Below are 20000 nucleotides of genomic sequence, written 5' to 3'. Positions count from 1 at the left end.
TTGTATTACTGTATGAGCATGTGTTGCTTGGGTTTGGTGGCCCTTTTGTTTATTTATTATTATTTTTTTTTTTTGACAAGCTTATGTTGCTCCGTTTTTTTTGTTAGCCTGTTGATCACATTATTGCGATCATCATGAATTAGCTTATGTTGCTCTGGGAATTGTAAATATGCATTTTTTTTATGTAAATAAACAAGGCTTTGTTGACAAGCGTATCCAAAAAGTGTGAGGGCAAGGAAGTGTTGAGATAGCAACACAAACTGTTTTTATATAAATATATACGAACTAAAGCATAAATATATACGTACAACAGCAGTCTGTCAAATTTACAGAAAGAAAATGCATTTAAATATGGCCAAAACAGAAATTATTTAAATTTTTCATCAAGCAAAGTATGGAAAGGTAAATGAAAACTGCTTTGCATAAAAAATGAAAGGTTGGAAAAAACCAAATCCTGAAAACAATTTACCATACTTTCCTTGGTATTTCTCACTATGTAACTCAGTTACACACTTTCCCAGAGATGATCATACAAAATTTACTTACACGATTTGATATCTTAATCAAAAAGCATTTCATCCCGTAACTTATGCAGATATATTTATATTTTTCTCTTTCAATTTTTCACTTAAATATTCTGCTTCCTGCTTAAGAATCTCTATCGTGTTCTGCAATCCCTGTGTTCGGTCTTCTATTATTGATACTAAAGGGCAGAGAACAGAGCTGCTCAAACCACAAACATTACGCACCATTACTGCAGCATTGTGCAGGTGGTCTAAAGGTTACTTGTCTGCTAGCTCATGAGATGCTTCAAGAACTTCTCTTTGCTCTTCAAACAGAGTTGCACATAGATTTTTTAAAGCATCCTGAATATTAATGTTAACTGATGGAGTGGGTGTTATTTTTAATGGTTCTGACAAACGGACATAATGAGGTGCTTCTCCTTCAGGACTTTGATTAGTAGCTTGGAATCCGGTTACTTGATATATACTCATGTCAGTTTTTTTTATCCTCATTGTAAACTGAATAAATGAGGGGAACAAACCTGTTGTCCATCTGCTGGTATCCTGCCTGTGTTTGTAAATCTATACCAGGAGGCCACATTGTAGTGAGAAGATGTGAATGGTACCATCCAACAATGTGAAGCTGCCAACCACTGGTAGCTGCTTGCTGCTGAGCCTCAATTAACATTTCTGGAGATATTTCCACTCTATCTTTCATTTTGTCAGATCGTCTTAAAGCCCATGCTGAATGGATATCACGTGAACCATCACTTCCCTCTCTGAACTGACCAACCAGATGCCCCATAACCTCTTCTTTTTCTGTTTTCAATGCATGATGAAGACATACAAAGTAAGCATCAGAAGCCAATTTTACACTTGGCACACACAACTTGCCATGGGTTACCTGTTGACAGACTTGTTGCCATTGTCACAGTCACTGACAGTCATGTAGTACTGTCAGGCACGACTTGGGCGTGAGAGCAGCGTCAAAGTGACACATGGCCACACCAAGAACGCCACCCTTTCACGCGTCATGATCTGTTCACACATTCACGTATCAAGGGCACGTATATACTCACATATGTGAAACTTGGCCATATGCATGGTGAAATAGCCATGATCAACTGGATACATGCCATAGGCCGATGTGCGTAAATGAAGCGTATTCTAGTGCGTCGCAAATGTACGCATTGCGCAAGCATGACGTGACGTTTTCGGGAACTAGCCCAACAAGCAGCAGCACACCCAAAAGTAGTATGTGGCACAGCACGTAACACTGAAGTACATATACCGTATGTGTAATGTGGTGCGTTACGTCCTTACGTCAACCTCACAATGCCCCAGCATAAAGCACACGTTATTACAGTCACTGTCATCTCACGACAACCAGGAATGCCAAGGAGCAACGGAACATGCTGAAAGAATACTTTTCATTGCCTGAAGGCTCCGTTCATTGGCAGCAGAACATGATTTAGTTACTTTCCTGTATACTTTATTGTTTATCTTACTGTATTTACTTAAATATTTGTTCATGCAATTTGTTCAAATTACAATATTATTTGTGTATTATTTTCCAGTTTTTTAGACTCATCGTAATATCTACTTAACATAGATTTTCTAACATGCTAATTCTATGGTTTTGAAATTTTCTTCTCTCCAATATACGTTACATTGTGTTCGACTTGCTTATCTTTTTATGTCTGTACTGTATATATTTCTTTCCCTATATTTTACATATAGTACTATGTATATGGGTATAATTCAGTAATCTGTATTTAGTCTTTTTGGTTTCATTTGTCTTAGTGCATCTGTGTACTTTTATGTGTTTTTGTTAATTAATAAAAGAAAGTTTTCAAATATGACATTTTTTCTCATTAATACTTAGTAATTGGGAGAAGTAGGGAGGCCGATATGATATTGCAAATATATGTTTATTTACTCTAAAAACTCACAACAATATATGACATAAATATACAAACACAGTAGACATAAAAAATAGTATATTCTTCCACACATACATGAATTATAACATCTAAACTTAAGGCAACTGACTCGCAAGCACGTGGCAACCTTCGGTGATGCGGTAGTTTCTGATAACAATAAACTTTTTCCTTTTTCAGATGGTGAAAATGTTGATGATAATTGTTTTGATAGGAGTGAATGGTTTTAGGATAATAAGGGTTCTTTGAAAAAATTTTCTAATATGGTTTCTCATTTAAGTAATGAAGAGCAGAGGTCTATAAAGAAATTGGTGTTTAATTATAAGATATTTTCGGATGTACCGGGACGGACGCTTGTCCGGGAACATGACTTGAACGTGGGTAACGCCACGCCTGTGAAATCATCTTCTTACACGTTGAATCCTTTCAAAAATGAGGTGGTAGCGAAGGAAGTCGATTAAAGGCTAAAACATGACCTGATTGAACCAAGTAAAAGTCCTTGGTTAACACTTGTTGTATTGGTAAAGAAACCCGATGGGGATTTCAGGTTATGTTTTGATTATCGTAAGGTGAATGAGGTGACTTGAGTCTGTTTGTTATCCGCTACCTTGAATTGAGGATTGTATTGATCGTATGGGAAAATCTAAATATATAAGTAAATTCGACTTTCTGGAAGGTTATTGGCAGGTTCCTCTTTCGGAGTGGGCAAGGGCCTTGTCAGCTTTCATAACGCCACAAAAGCTGTTTCAATGTAGTCATGCCGTTTGGTATGAAGAACGCGGCTGCTACCTTTAGTGTATGGTTTAGAAGGGTGTGTTGTTTATATTGATGATATTGTTAATTATAGTGATGATTGGGAAACACATTTAAAACGTATTAGGCATTGTTTGAGGTGTTAAAGAAAGTAGGTTTAGTAATTAATTTAAAGAAAAGGGAATTCGCAAAGGCGGAGGTTGTATATTAATTAAGGTCATGAAGTTGGTAATGGTTAACGTTGTTCCTCAGCAAATGGTGAATGTATTGAAAAAAAAACTTTAATTCCTAAGTGCAGGAGGGATGTCAGGAAATTCCTTGATTTAATGGGTTACTACAGAGGGTTTTTTAAGAATTTTTCTGACATCGCCGATCCTTTGACTAACCTCCTAAGAAGGAAGGTAGCGTTTATCTGGACTGAACAAACACAAAGGGCATTTGATCATTTGAAAAGATAACTTCCTAATTTCCCTGTCTTGAGGGCTCCAGATTTTGACCTTCCCTTTTCTCTTGCCACGGACGCAAGTGACTGTGTGGGAGCGGTGTTGTTACAGAATGACGAACAGGGAGTTTCTCATCCTGTCGCATTCTTTTCCAAAAAAGTTATACTTGTCCCCCGCCCAAAGTAGGTATTCCACAGTGGAGAAAGAGAAAGAGACACTTATTTTAGTATTGGCTATCAACCATTTTCATGTTTATCTTTCCTCCACAGGCACACCTCTTATGGTCTTGACCCCTGACCTTCCTCAGCAGGTACTACAAGAATTAAAATCAGCGATTGATGCGTTAAAGTCTTATGCTGCAGGAGTGGAATTTGGAATTTTCACTCGTTCCAGGAAAAGATAATATTGTTGCTGATGTTCTCTCTCGCAGCGTTGATTTTTTTTTTCTTTTTGCAGAGGGCTGGGCAGTTAATAAGGCTGTATCGTTCTAGTTACGGTATGTGTGCTGTTGAAGTAGGTATGTAGACTAGAGTAACTAAGACAGATGTATATTTAATATGTATTAACCATAGTTTTCTTTACAGGGGATGTTGGTGTTTTAGGTGTAGTATATGGAATATTTAAAGTAACCGTTAATGGTTGATTAAGTAAGTTGGTCTAAGATTAAGGTTTGAGGTACAATATGGTTTTAGGTTAAGGTTTATACAAGTTAAGAGAATAGGCAGGGACTAATCCGGATATTCAGTAATTTTCAGGCTACTAATTACGCTTCACTGATTCTGTGTGTTATTTGCATAAGGGAGATCTGTGGTGTGATTCTTTGTGTCGTTCGGTGAGGGTGTATGTATAGCGTGTAGGACACTATGGTGAAGAAAGTGGTAGGTCACTGAGATAAGAAAAGTGGTTTATCGCTGAAATTGGACAGCGTTATTTGTGGAAAAAGGATCCCATTATTAGAGCATTGTCTAGCTCCTAAATTTTTTGTGAGAGCAATGAGAAGTTCTTAGAATTTGGGTGTTTATTCTTTATATGGTGTTGTTGTAGGTTTCTAGTTTTGAAACCTCCCCTGTATAATTGTATGAAGGTTATTATAGTGATGTCGGTACATTCATTGAGAGCTGCTATTCTTGGTACTTGCCACACCCCGCCCCCCTTTTTCTTTTTCTGAGTTTGTCATTTTGGTACTTATGGGACAAATATGCATTTGTAAGTATGGTTGTTTCAAAACCCGTATTTCTTTGGGCGGTTTCTTTTTATCGTTTTGTTTATTTGTTTAATTTAAGTATTTAAAGTTGATTGTAAAAAATATTAACGTAAATGAAAATTTTTTTTTTGGAAATTTCTTTTTTGGGGGTGAGGTGTCACTATGTTGTCATTAGTTTCTTTAGTAATTAACTTTAAAAGTTTTATTTCTTTTTTATATGAGTATTGTATCAATTTATCTTGTATTTGCTAGTTTTCTCCTCCCTGGTGGTATGCTTCTTTAACTTAATTTTTAACGGCTGTTATTAACTTTTCATGCTTTGAGGTAGATGGTTTTCCCTCGCTCCCCTGCGGACGATGGGTAATGGATTACTCGTTCTCTGGATCTTGAGTTAAGAGGTGCTGCTGTTGCCTGCCATTACTGCTGGAGTTTTTCCTTGACACTTTTGGTACCCGCCTGTGGATGCTTGGTGGCACTTTTGGATTGTTTTACTCTGCAGTAGCAAGAGTTACATATCTGCTACTATATCCTGCTGTACCCTTGGTCCAGTACTAGCCAAGGGGACCTCTGTTTACCACGGTAATATAGTTGCACCTTAATTTATTTGATTGTGATCACGGCCATTACACCACTTCGGATGTTTTGAGTGGATTTTCTTTGAAATTGCCAGCCATCATTACCCGAGTTGGATCCAATAATTCTCTGCCACCCTGCGATTTTTTCAGACGTGGAGAGTAATCGGTTTAACACCGAGGAGTCTTGGAGTTATGGTATTTAGTGTGTTAACTGTTAGGTTATTCTTTCTTTTTGCCTGCCTCCTCCTTTCTGGACCCCCTCCTTTTCGGTACAAGTGTTTTAAGCTCTGTCCGTAATTGTGTAAGTGTTTTGTTTATAGACAATTGAGGGTGTGTGTATTCAGATTCTGTTTATTAATGAGGTTCGGGGATAATTTCTCTGCTTTATATTTATTAAAATTGTTTTTTCTTGGTATTTTCTGTCCCCTTGAACTGATTTTGCACACAATATATAGCTGGAAAAAAATCTGTAGATTCCATATTACACAAGCTCATGTGTGTGTATATATATAAATATATATATATATATATATATTATTTATATATATATATATATATATATATCTATATATTATATATATATATGTGTGTGCGTGTGTGTATTATATATATATATGTGTGTATGTGTGTAGTTATATATATATATATATATATATATTATTTATATATATAAGCATAAACACTGCAAATGCATCTGTGTTGGACAGACACATGTATGCATGAGTGGGAACAGACTAATATTCTTTTCAGCGGGCAAGTGGTAAACCTTAACTTGACTCCGTCATGCCGGGTGCAAGTTGTGTGTAGTCTTCAAATGTCTTCATAAGAATTGGAGTAGTTCGGATGTCATTGTGGCTAATGATATATTTTGTATGTGTGTGTGTGTGTATGTGTGTGTGTGTGTGTGTATGTGATAAAATGCATAATACTGAAGACGAGCTTTTTACATTTATACATGTGGCTGGCAATGTTAACAGTTGCAGATACTGACACAGATAAAGCTGTTTAAAAACTGAAAAGTACCAACAGAACAGCCATCTTTGTTTGCTCGCTTTATTACGTAGTACCTGATCTTTTCTGGTAAAACAGAAACTTGCAAAATAGGGCAAAAACTGCAATAGCCAAAAAAACAATGTCCAAATATTTTGCTTGTGACACGCATTTTTTTTTTTTTTTTTTTTTTTTTTGTAGCCAGACTCATCATCTGCATTCCATCTCGTAGTTATTCTCATAAATATAACAAAGCATATTCTTTATTCTTCATCAACGTTCCCTTCGAAGATCTCGAAAATCGCCATAAGCAAAGTAAGCATCCTTTGCACTCAGTGTTCTATTAATTTTCACTCTAAAAAAAAAGAGAAACGCTCAACAGGGACGGCAGTAAGATAAACACTAAAAGAAACTAAATTGGTTGTAAAGGAGTAAAATGAAAGAAGACTGGTAACATGAATGAAAAGGCCACAACGAAAAAATGGTCCAATATGACGGGGAAGGTGGGGTGGGTTGGGGGGGGGGGGGACACAACGTGAGAAAAATGGCAGGGAAGAATTAAGGTGAAATGTCACAGGAAAAAAGCCAGGATCGAGGGGGAGAGAACGTAAACGAATAGGCGGGAAAAAATAAAGCGAAGTAAACAAAGTAACCAAAACTGAAAATAACAGACGCCAAGGTACAAAAAAAGCCAGGTATGGACTCCACAGCGGCATTTTGATTTTAAAACTCGGACATAACAGTTTCATTCGCTTCCGTTGCCTTCTGATAGACCATAAGAAACGGACGCATAAATTTGAAATAAAAATAAAAATCATATTTATCATTATTTTACTAAAGTTTTTTTCTGGCCACATTTTTTCTTCTTGTATAGTGGTAACTTCCTCTTCGCTTGGCTATGTTCTTCTTTCTCTAATAATAACAACAATTCATCCCACTAAATACTCGACACGACACCTGATCCTGCAAATCGCCGGTCCGAATTAATATCACACGGGCCAAGTATCTATGCGTATGTCCACTTTATCACGTCATTCAACCCCAACGTCAATACCTAATGAAGATCGAGGATGTCGTCTATCATTGATTAAGCGAGCGTTTCCTTGCCGAGAGAGAGAGAGAGAGAGAGAGAGAGAGAGAGAGAGAGAGAGAGAGAGGAAATCTCCAGACAGCGTTTGTCAATATGAAATGAATCCAAGATCTAAGAGTGAAAGAAGCTCGAAGAAATTGCGCATCCCAATAGGGATTGAATCTTCTCGAAAGGTCGTCAGGTAGTTGTCAGTCTTTCTGAAATATTAATAACTGTCACCAAAGAGAGAGAGAGAGAGAGAGAGAGAGAGAGAGAGAGAGAGAGAGAGAGAGAGAGAGAGAGAGAAACTTTTTTTGTAATAATAATGAATATAAAGCTCAACATATAAAAGAAAATTACCTCATGAAATCAACAAGACAGAAATTTTCAAAGAGAGAGGAGTTGTAACAAAGGAGTTTGTTGCCACGAAGTGTTTTAATAGTATCCTAGTTGTACTAAAATTACCTTCACTATGATTAATGGATCATAAAATTTAAATATATTACATGGAAAAATGGTAACGGATAAAACTATATGATGCCGATTACGACGTGTGTCTAAATCAAGTCTAATATATTTTCGTTAATTACTCTGCACTTACGAATTCTTTAAAATGAAACTATAAAATAACCGTGAACAGTAGATTCCTGTTGGTAACGTCAATAACAACAGCAAATATCCATCTAAAATATTTTAAAAATCAAACAATGAATTTTCACATTTAGTAGAAGAACAAGTGTTTTACAGTTATGTAATGTTAGGGATGAAAAAAAAAAAAAATCCGATAAAAGGGTGCAAGAAATTTGCATCAAAGGGAGAAATGTTCTCTCTCTTACACTTTTCGAGTCAGTTTCAGGTAGCTGTCATATCAACATCTTTATCTCGTGCAGCATCAAAAATCGACAAAGGGGCAAATATCTGCCTCTGTGAACAATGCTGCAAACGAGGAGATATGACCTAAACTGACGGACGAATGAGCGAGGATGTAGTGACTGGGGGATGGAGGGGGAACCGAGAGAGAGAGAGAGAGAGAGAGTGGGCTGTGTGTGTGTGTGTGTGTGTGTGTGTGTGTGTCTACGCGCGCGTGAAGGGATCGGAGGCGTGTTTCCTTAGATACGACACGAAGCCTCAAGCGATTTACGACCTCGAGGTTTCATGAATTTTTATGCTGAAAACTCTCCGGTCAGAACCGCGAGTTATACTAATGGAAAATGGGAAGGGATTTTTTTCCTTCCTTTTTTGCGGCAACCTCGACGAAATATTGGTTATTGGAAAGCATACGCGTATTTTTCGTTACAGAAGCCCAGATATCCTTGCAAATCGTTCAGGGATTTAGAGATTCTAAATACCCGTTTTCCAGAATTTTAGATATCACTATAAACTATACTAGGTGCAATTTAAAATTGCCCTTGACCTCAATTAGTTTATGGGTAAATTAATCGTTCAAACTTCCAAATGGGCTCTTTCAAAGGTTGAAGTTCTTAATGCCTTCAGGTTACTTCCAAATTTTCTGAAACCCCTATAAAACGCTCAAGGATTCCTGGCTCATTACGCTTCATTGTTCTCAGTAAAAGCTTTCCAAGATCATTTTATTACTTTCCAGTTTTATTCTAAAAGAAACAAACAGTATTTGGGTGGTTAATATATCTTCGAAGCATCGCGACGCTCAAAATCGACTGAAAACTTTTCTCAACAATTACTGATAAATCTTAGCTTTCTCTCACTACTGGCGTGCAGTGATAAAATCTCTGCACATATTTCCGAGTTAAAAGATCATCCAGTTTTCATCATAAAAAGTCACAACTTTTCATGGATACAAGCTTGCATGATCCTCAATTTAAGGCTGAGTAAAGCTCGATTTACTTTACGATGATTTTTAAAATAGTTTTATAAAACGAATGTTACGCTACTTTTTCATATTTTGCAAGCCTGAACAAAAGAATATATTGAATTTACAATGATTAAAGAACCACTCAACAAAGAGATACAGAGGATTGCTCTTGAAACTTCCTATAACTGGACTAAAACACGAAACACCTTTCTTCAGACAAAATTAAAATAATTTACCACATTTCTGGGAAAACTTCATATGAATGCTTCCCCAAAAGTGCAGTATAGGTTAACCTGACTGGTCATACCCTCTGTCTTAACTTCACTTCCTGTTGTGCCATACAGAAAAGCCTACGCCTTGGACTTCTTTTCTTTTAATTATAAAAGAACGCAATAAACAAGTAGTGAAACGCTTAGGATGATGTTAAAACAATAATAAAAACCAAGCATCACCAACAACTATCCATAAAGACACCACTAATCACACGTTTAGAACTGTTAATCAAAATGGACTTCAGTCCCCTGACCAAGGCTTCTAAGAGCAGACAATAGAATGAACAACCATTTAACACCGAGCTCGGGCGGTCTCGCTTCGCCTGTTGCTTCAATGCCAAGCATTCTCAATACCAGTCAGTCAGCTGTTCCTGATATCTTCCAAAAAAGTGTGACTAACATTCAAGATTGCCAGCTCAACAGTTTAGGTCTCGCCAGAGAAAGAAAATCCTGCACTAACCTTGTCAAGGGGCATCGTCCATTCTTCTCTGTGTTAATTGCTCAAGTTTATAATGGCTATAACATACATATTTATTTACTCACGTCTCAATCTGTCGCATGCGGTAATGGTTACCATACCAACAGCTACAAAAAAAATCACTTGAAATTATTTCAAGAAATTAAAGATTAAATAATTGTTTTTTGAGATGCTATTGTTCATTACAACAGTAATAATGAAAAGAGTGAATTAATCACCTATCAACTAATATTTTTCTATCTTAACCTCTAACTTCTTCCAGCAGAGTTGGAGCTTGAACTTTGACCTAACGCTCATCGTGTCGTGTCTTGTCTCCAACTCTCTCGGGGTTTACTAAGCTTCGCGATCCAAACTTGGGAATGTTGTTGTTATATGCTGTCTAAACAGAAGGTCTGGGGATACATAAAACCGAAACTGATTAGCTGTGGGGGCATCATTATAATCGTTATTAAATTGGTGTAAAAATCCTAAAACGAATTCCTTAGTGTACGTTATTATGACCGAAAGTTTTCTCTACTGATAATGTCAATAACGTTGGCACTCAGTAGAAAGACAAAATGCAATTTATTTTGCTCCTTAAAATTTTTTTTTTCACCTTTAGCGTCGTTATTTCCATAAGAAATCACAAAGAAATATATAATCTTATTAAAAAGAACATAAGCACAGTAATGCTTGGGGAGACACTTTTGTGACTACATTAAATAACAAGTGCCGCAGACAATGTAATTTTTAAAAGACATTTCTTCCAGTTCTTTGTATTCCTTCTCTTTCTTTATCCAGGAAATGTTTCTTCAAACTTTCGGTCATGAATCTTTATAACCTGCGCGTTCTTCAGAAAAAGTTTTAAGATTATTCCTTCTCTTCTCATAAATGTCTTCATAAGCAGGTCTAAACCACATCTCTTGCGAGAAAGATACCAGCAATTAAACAGTTACACTCAGCAACTGGCACTTATTTTTAAAATCACTGTAAAACACCACGACACTGGATGATGTTTTCAAATGTAGTTTTCGACCACAAATATTTGCAACAGCTCAGAGGCCCAAGTACAACCAGAATCACAAATACATGATTGACGCTTAATGCTGGAAGGATTCGCAAATAACGCTCATATTCTCTCTCTCTCTCTCTCTCTCTCTCTCTCTCTCTCTCTCTCTCTCTTTAATGCACAAATGAAGAAATAAGTCCAAACTATTCAAGTATGAAAAATGATTTTCATGATGCTTTAAAAGTAGTGATTGAGAAAATTCATACGAGCCTCTCTAGTTTCTTCATGCTGTACAACGAAATACTTATTCTTAGCCTGTGTTTAGCGCATAAATATTGTAACATACAATCAATTACTTTGCATGTTTTGAAAAGTGAATTAAAAACAAAAGCTAAAGTATGATTAAAATGAATTAAACTTCACTATAGGAACCTTAAATTATTAAAAAATAAATGCATCTAAAGACGGAAATTCCACATTCTGAAAGTCAGAAGCATGATGGAATGATCATAAAGTGAAACAGTGCCCAAAATAATAAACACAGAACAAGCAGAGGGCCGAGACTTTTCGTTGGATATGAAGTTAATCCAAGCAAGGGACGATTGCCTAATTATATGAAGTGGCTTTGACCAAAGTCCGCCAGCCGAATTGTGCGAGGATTAGCATTCCCAGTTGTAACTGCCACACTTCAATCTAGGAGAGGTCCCTTCCAAATAAATTTATAGGAGTTGTTTTTAAACGAAGTTAATTTCGACAGATCCAATTCGTAATCCTCCCTCAACGGGGTCTCATTTTCTAAGCACAAACATTCAGAGATCGGAGGCATTTTATTTACAGGAAATTTGTCTTAGAAGTCCCAAACAAGCTACGTTTTACCTAATCAAAAGGGTGAGTGATTTACGAAAATTCGGCTACCGAACCAAGCACAGGGCTACTTTCATCCAACCAGCAAACAAGACGGTCAAAACCGGAAGTCGGAGTGCTTAGTAGACAAGACTGAAAAAAGGACCCAAACGCAGGCGCAGCCAGCAGCCTAAAAAGTATTGTCAACAGTCACCACGTGAAGTGCACTGGAGGCGCTATCCCGCTACGAACCCATTCAAAAGATGCTCTTCGCATCTATAGCATAACCCAGCATTACGAGTACTTGGGAATAAATTCTGAAGAGGAGATGAGTAGGAAAGGACGACGATTTAAGAAGAGCGAACTCATCTGCATATGAATGGCTTAGCAAGATGGAATTTTGAAAAGGTCACTGATATGAAGAGGAAAAAATGAGAACCAATCTATAAAGGACGACACTAGACACAACGCAACGACAGCAGAAGTCATAACAAATGCCATTAATTGCCTTCATTCTAACAAACAATAATTCGCGCCTCTAAAACTTTAGAGGTGTTAGTATCTTTTAGGGCCAAAAATAAGCTATCATTATTCCAAAACTTGTGTGCAGAATAAGCTTTTTTATTTTTTTAAATAATAATGTATCGTTATTCAAAAGCTTATCAGCAGATGTTTAAGATATTTTAATGATGACTTCAGTTCGGCGGGAAAAATTCTTTCCTCACTCGAAACCTTCGGCTTAGATTCAAAGTTTTTTCTTTTGCTGTTTCAGTTATATGAGTAGGTTATTCAAAAGCTTACCCCATTTATGCCACAACGCTAAAGTGACGTGGGTCGCGGGTGAACAAGATTCAAGTTGACAGCGCAAAGGCCAACTCTCACGGCTTGACAGGTGTCCCTGAATATTTGACGTGGCAGCACTACGTTGCGTAGGCATCTCTCTTAGACAATAGTCAGGGAGAAGGAACAGACCTTTATCACAGAAATGGTGAGTGACGGAAAAGAGTGAATCATCATTCTGGATATACGTATTATCAAGACATACACGCACACTCCCATCAAGTATTTTCATTTCATATTTGCCTGGATTTTATGGAATACTACCCACTACCATATACACACATCTGTTTCCCAGGCCTGTCTTGGACGACAATTTAAACTATAAAAAAAAGACTCAATTTAGTTAAGGGTCGTTCAAAAACATGATTACGAGGAGGAAGAGAAATTAAAACGACACGAGAAAACGAATGCAGAGCGTAAATCTATATGGAAAAGTTCACAATTGTGAGGTTTCCATGAAAACAAACTCATTATTTCATACGATACGAAAAGTGTCAACCCCGCCCGCTATTAACCTTTCATAAAAGTGATTACGTACGAAATAAGCAGACAGCCTTCTAGGGATACGAAAATGCACACAAAATAAAGTTGAATAATAATCCGATTGCTATTGTGAGAGCAATTTCAACGTTAGTAAAATAATTATTAAAGGAAAAGTAAAAGTTTAAGGTTTCACATACGCTGGCCTATATCATCATACACTGTATGGACTCAAAACCTAAATGGCTCAGAGGGTAACAAGACCTCAAGTCTGCTAATTTTTCATTAAAAAAACAGATTGCAGGTTTAGTGGGACGTCCAACATAAAAATTATGGGAATGGCAGTTGGCCTACATTTATTAACAGTTGTCTGAAGGGGGTTTACTCCTCCCAATTCATGTTGTGACCAATTCTAACTAAGTGTTTCTTCCTTTCAATGTGTTACCCTCGAAAATACTAGATACGAAAGCTTCTGACGTTATGTATCATTCCCCTTGAGGATGTTTGAGTAGACGAAATCAGTACAGTGAGGATTATACTATCCGCTTTATTTGCATGCATACATATATACTTATAACATATATATGTATGTAGTCTCAGTAATTGGGCGGCTACTTGGAGGTCTTAGATTAATGATAAATAATATTGCCAAGACCAGGAAGAACATTCTTTATTAAACGAGCTATCGAGGCACAAAACATCAGCAGCATGAAAAAGCCAGTTTAATAAAGAATGTTCTTCCTGGTCTTGGCAATATTATTTATCATTAAACTATATAGGTATGAATGAATGTATGTGTATGTATGTATATATATATACACATATATAAACAAGTTATTTTTTTTATGTAAGCACTTGAACACTACTCACTGACCATTTTAGCTTTACTCTGAAAGGTTTAAGGGATATAATTGGTGAAATTTGTGCTCCACAAACTCAATGGTCAGTGGGTTAGTTAAGTACAAATTTCATCCCTTAAACCCAAAAATTCACAGTAAAGCTAAAACTTGTGGAAATGGTCAGGAAGTAAGGTTCATGTGCAAAGCTTATCAAGAATAACTTGCAAAACTATAAAATATTTACCCGATTCCCTTTTTTCTGAAGTTGTGTTGCGACTAGCTGAAGATAATGAGGCGTTTTATAGTAAACTAAACCATTTCTGGAGGAAAGGCCGACTTTCATTGACAAAGTATGCAAGATAAAACAAAAAATAAATTTATCATGAAATATCAGGAACATCAAGAAAATTCTGTGCTCTACAATGATAAACCTCAACACGACCTAGCCAAGTGCATAAAAATTTATCTCAATTTTAAATAAGCAAAGGGCAATGTTAAGAGAATTTTCTACATATTTATTTGACACGAAGGACAAACTTTGTCTCTACTGATCACTGTTTTTGTTTGTTTGTTAGTATGCCGTTTTTACGTTGCATAGAACTAGTGGTTATTCAGCAACGTGACTTCCGAACCATGTCGAGAGTGAACGTTTATCACCAAGAAATACACATCTCTGACCCCTTAATAGAATGCCGGAGAATCGAACTCGCGGATCACTGTTTTTGAACATCCACAGACACAACGAATTTTCTGTTTTTGAACATCCACAGACACAATGAATTTTCTAAACATTTAACGGTAATGTACGATATGCTGGTGAGCTGGATGAATGATAACTTAACACAGTAAAGCAGATGCTTTTCTCAAAAAGGATGACCTACGGAACAAACGAGTCCATGGCTTCAACCCCCTTGATAGTACCTGTTAGGTGTGGATTTTTTTCCCCAACGGTCTGTATGTACGTTAGTACCTTCCCCTTAGAATATATACATATATATTCTGAATTTCTGTCACTATTTATCAGTCACTTATTAATGATTTCGAAATATAAGTGAAACTGGTCACAACCTACACTCAATCTTTCATTATTCGTTGGGGTTGATATATATATATATATATATATTATATATATATATATATATATATATATATATATATATATATATATATATATATATATATATATAAAATATTTTTGAGTCGTGAGCAAATAAGCCTACCGCCACATCTTTTGCATATGGATTGACATCCGCTTAACAGGTTCCTTTTCAAGCTTATGTAGATTTTACAGAGAAAATATGACGAGTTTCCCATCAGTCATTCTGTTCAAAATCTTTTCAGGTTTCAAAAAATTAAATATGGCTGCCATGTCACATGGTCAAAATTTTCCGCATTAAGTTATTTTGGTACAAAGTTTCCATCAAATTTCATCTAGAAATTTTTCTTAGGTGGGCCACAAAGTCAGTCGGCAAAAAAACCACAATAATTTAAAAAAGAACAAAACAATGGGACTTCATAATTATAAAACTTCGTAATAATAAAACTTGATACGACCATGGATCAGCGACTACCACCAGCAACATTCGCTGCTGGCACTCCCTTTCCTGTCTAAGAGCGATTGGGTAGCATCCCCATCCCTGAATATTACTTGTTTAATACGTAAGTAGCCCTAATCGCTTCGAGGTGTTATATGCCCTGACAAATGTTTTACAAAATGTGAATAGCAATAATATATTTAACGTTGACGGCTGCAAGTAATAGAAAAATATTCTAAAAAAAAAAGGGTTACACAATAAATAAATTTCAATGAACATACAAAAAAACCTTTCGATAAAAATATATGGAAAACCTTACTTATACGAATAACATAATAAGACCAAACCAATTTTTTCTCCACATGAAAATATGTAGATTACGGCTCCCACAAAGTAGAGATGCCAACGACTGGGAGCTGATCTCGGGTGTTCGCATTCCTAACGCAGCATCCAATCATCCAGTCGGATGATGTTTTAGCGGCAAATTGAAGAGGCTGATCAGAATTCATAAAAAGTTCGACGCCAGGCAGGAAGCAGTCCCTTTGTTCTCTCGCATCTCACCGTGGAAAGTGTTTTATGACGACACTGCGCAAAAAATATGGAAATATCAATGGCTCTGCAACTTCAGATTCAAATTTTCTGTTTGCAGTTTTTTTTTCACATTGGTGCTTCTGGATTTTTTTTTTTATAACTGGAATTCATAAAGTCCTAAAGAAACAAAATTCTTTTACATGACGCCACGGAAATCAGCCTCCTCCTTTTTTTTTTCTTTCTTCCTACTCTACACAAAAATCCAAAACACATCTTGATCCATTTAGTATTGCTGCTTTTCTATTTTTGTATGACTGGGATCTGTACAGTCTCACAGAATTTTTTTTTTTTTTTTTTTTTTTTTTTTTTGTTTTTTTTTTTTTTTTTTTTTTTTTTTTTTTTTTTTTTTTTTTTTTTTTTTTTGAGCTTACAAGGCATCACCCCTAATAAATGATCTGATTATATGAACAATAGTAAGTAGTTGCCGATTACCAGCGTAGAAGAAATTCTGTCGCATACAATGAAGCATTCTGTTGCTATTTTGAAATGATTTATTTGCCACTGCACTTCGATATTTTTGAGGCAATACAACAAAACATGTCACCTGTTAATACAGAATAAAGACATGCAAGTGTAAGCCAAACTGACATGTATATTACTTGGCAATCATCAATACTGCACAGTAAAATACTTCAATATTTACCTAAGGGATTACAGATTCAAAACGAATCAAATATCTATACTATACTATGCTTGCGTACACAGTGTACCCTTGCTATACATAATTACTGTAATATAAAAGCGGACTGAGATAGCAATCCTGTACCATAGAAACGCTCAGAACGTCCAGTAGCTCAGACTAAGGTGTCATCATTATACACACGTACTTACATGAAACAATCGTGGGAAAGGCTGAGTCGTTTTACGCAGAAGATATAATTATATAATGATAAACAGTGCATTTTACTTTACTTGCACACACGCATATATAATATAAAGTATTCAGAACAGTTATTTGTATTTTAAAGGTAAACGAACTGTTCTAAAATACTCATTGCTGCTCTGTGAAAAGATACCACCTTGATTTGCAAGAAACTCGGTTCTGGAGATGGGCGAGTGAATGTTTCGAACAGTTAACATGTTGATGTTACATTCCTCGAAACGATAATAGTCAGAACTCATTGATTGCTCAACTACGTTGAAACGTATTTTACCATATGCAGAAAACCAACATTTCCACTTTCACACATTCATTATTTTAGTTATCATGACACCTCTATCAAAATTGGTATAGGTAGCAATTTATTTTTGAGAGCCTTACGGATTCACGGATTTGTTCCCTGGATCTGCTGGAAAAGGAAATTGAACTAATCCGTAAGCAGCTGTCATCTTTAAAGTACCCTGACCATGTAATTGAATAAGCGATTCATAAAGCGAGCACAATCTTCTACCGTTCTACCGTCCCCCTCAAAACAAGAACAGAGAGAACCTAACAACAAAATAAAAATTAAATTCCCATATCTGAACAGGATTAAGACATTGACACAGACACTAGGGAACTCTAACCCTTTTCTTTTTACCTACCCAATTACCTTAGCCAATTCCCTTATTAACGTCCAACAAAAGCCAATCCCTAAAGACACAGGAGTATATGAAATCTGCTACCTTGCCTGCAATCAAATTCACATTGGCTTTACAGGAAAATCATTCCTTTAGAAATTAATACAACATAAACATTCAGTTAGGTATGGACAACAAAGCTCAGCTATTTCTAACCACATAAAGAATAACCTGGAATTTGTCACGTATAATTTATAGCAGTAGTCGTCTGATCAAAAGCCAGATGGTAGAATCAGCTTTGATTAAAGAAAGAACCGCAAAAGGTGTGTGGGACACGGCAAAAGATGTGTGTGTGTGTGTGTGTGTGTAATGAAAGCAGCCCATAAAAACGACAAAATGAATAAAGTAAATACTATACTTCAGAGACCAAACTGTCTCTCTCTTCAGTAAGGGATGAATGAGAAAAGTTACAGACAAAGCGGTATTTATACCAAGAGGTCACAGGTCAGCCATATCAAGTCACCTCAGTTAACAATTCATAAATACACACACACACACACACACACACACACACACATATATATATATATATATATATATATATATATATATATATATATATACGCATACGTATATGTATAATGTATATGTATTGTATAAGTATATGTATATGTATATGTATAAATAAAATATATATATATATATATATATATATATATATATATATATATATATATAACAATATACATATATATATACATATATTGCCAAGCATACTCGACCATTCAGCACTGGCTTAAATTAAAAATAAAACAAGCGACAATCCTCTTACCTTTAGTTGCTGACTATCTCTCTGCAAATGATATAAGCTGGGCTAATGAATCCTCATAGATCAAAAATATACTTTTTATTTCCCAAACTAGGTGAACATGATATGGAACAAAGCGATTAAATGATGCAATATAAAGAACTAAGTCTGACCCATAAAAAGACTGTAAACTGTCATTCTACTCTACTGAATTAGACTAAGCAATCACCCCTAAAACTCACAGTCTATTTGTTTTTACATTAAAATAGTCAAGTCTTTCAGAGAATCCCATTCTCTTGTATAATGCCATGAACCCATCTTTTACGATGGGCTTTCCTGACCTCGAGACCTCCAAAGCCGTCCTGTGTCTTATCTCTATCAAAAGGAGAGTGTCACCTTTTCTCTCCGATCTCGGGCGATTGGACCCATCAATTACACGTACAAACACATACACACATCCGGACACGCCTTTAAAATGACATAGCAACCGCGAGCTTCACCCAGGCTGTAAGGTCACCAGCCTTATATTGCATGATCATCAATTTAGACAGTTCTTTCATTTCAGCACCCTTCGAGGAATCCAGTGTTCGTCGCTAGGCCCTCTCTTGTCTCTAAGCAAAGAAAGCTGAGGTCTAACAATTCACCGACATATTTGCTTTTTCTTTTAGTATATATATAATACACACACACACACACACACACACACACACACACACACACACACATATATATATATATATATATATATATATATATATATATATATATATATATATATATAGTATATATATATATATATGTATATATATATATAGATATATATATATATATATATATATATATATATATATATATATATATATATGTATGTATGTATGTGTGTGTGTGTGTGTTTAATGAAAGCAGCCCATAAAAACGCCAAATTGTATAAAGTAAATACCACATTCTGTAAGCAACTGTCATCTTTAAAGTACCATGGCCATATAATTTAAAATGTGATTCATAAAGCGAACACAATCTACAGTCCCCCTCAAAACAAGATCAGAGAGACTCCTAACAACAAAATAAAAGTTTTTTATCTACCCAATTACTTTAACCAAATCCGTGATTAACGCTAAACAAAAGACAATTCCCGAAGACACAAAAGTATATGAAACCCCATGCCTTGGCTGCAATCAATTTTACATTGGCTTTACAGGAAAATCCCTCCTCAAGAGATTACTACAACATAAACGTTCAGTTAGTTATGAACAAGAGCTCAGCTATTTTTAGCCACAAAAATAACCACATCCAGAAAATAAACTGGAATTTGTCACATATAATTTATTACAGCAATTGTTGGTTCAAAAGCCAGATGTTAGAATCAGCTTTGATTAAAGAAACAAACACAATGAACAGCTCAAAGGGGACAAGTATAATATAGACCAAATCTTCCTCTAACCAGCGATTACAAAAATTAAAGAGAAATTGTCAACTGGGGTGACTTAAAGGCTGACCTGTGACCTTTTTGTATAAATA

At 35.8% G+C, this 20000-nt stretch overlaps 1 pseudogene; it reads right to left on the bottom strand.

Moving 5' to 3' along the window:
* Positions 1-587: 587 nt before the first annotated feature.
* Positions 588-10055, bottom strand: LOC135201888 (lys-63-specific deubiquitinase BRCC36-like; annotated as a pseudogene).
* Positions 10056-20000: the final 9945 nt, after the last annotated feature.

This window comes from Macrobrachium nipponense, chromosome 28 (genome assembly GCF_015104395.2).
Source record: "Macrobrachium nipponense isolate FS-2020 chromosome 28, ASM1510439v2, whole genome shotgun sequence".
Classification (NCBI taxonomy): domain Eukaryota; kingdom Metazoa; phylum Arthropoda; class Malacostraca; order Decapoda; family Palaemonidae; genus Macrobrachium; species Macrobrachium nipponense.
The sequence above is the reverse complement of the archived record's forward strand: the minus strand, read 5'-3'. Positions and strand labels throughout refer to the sequence as shown.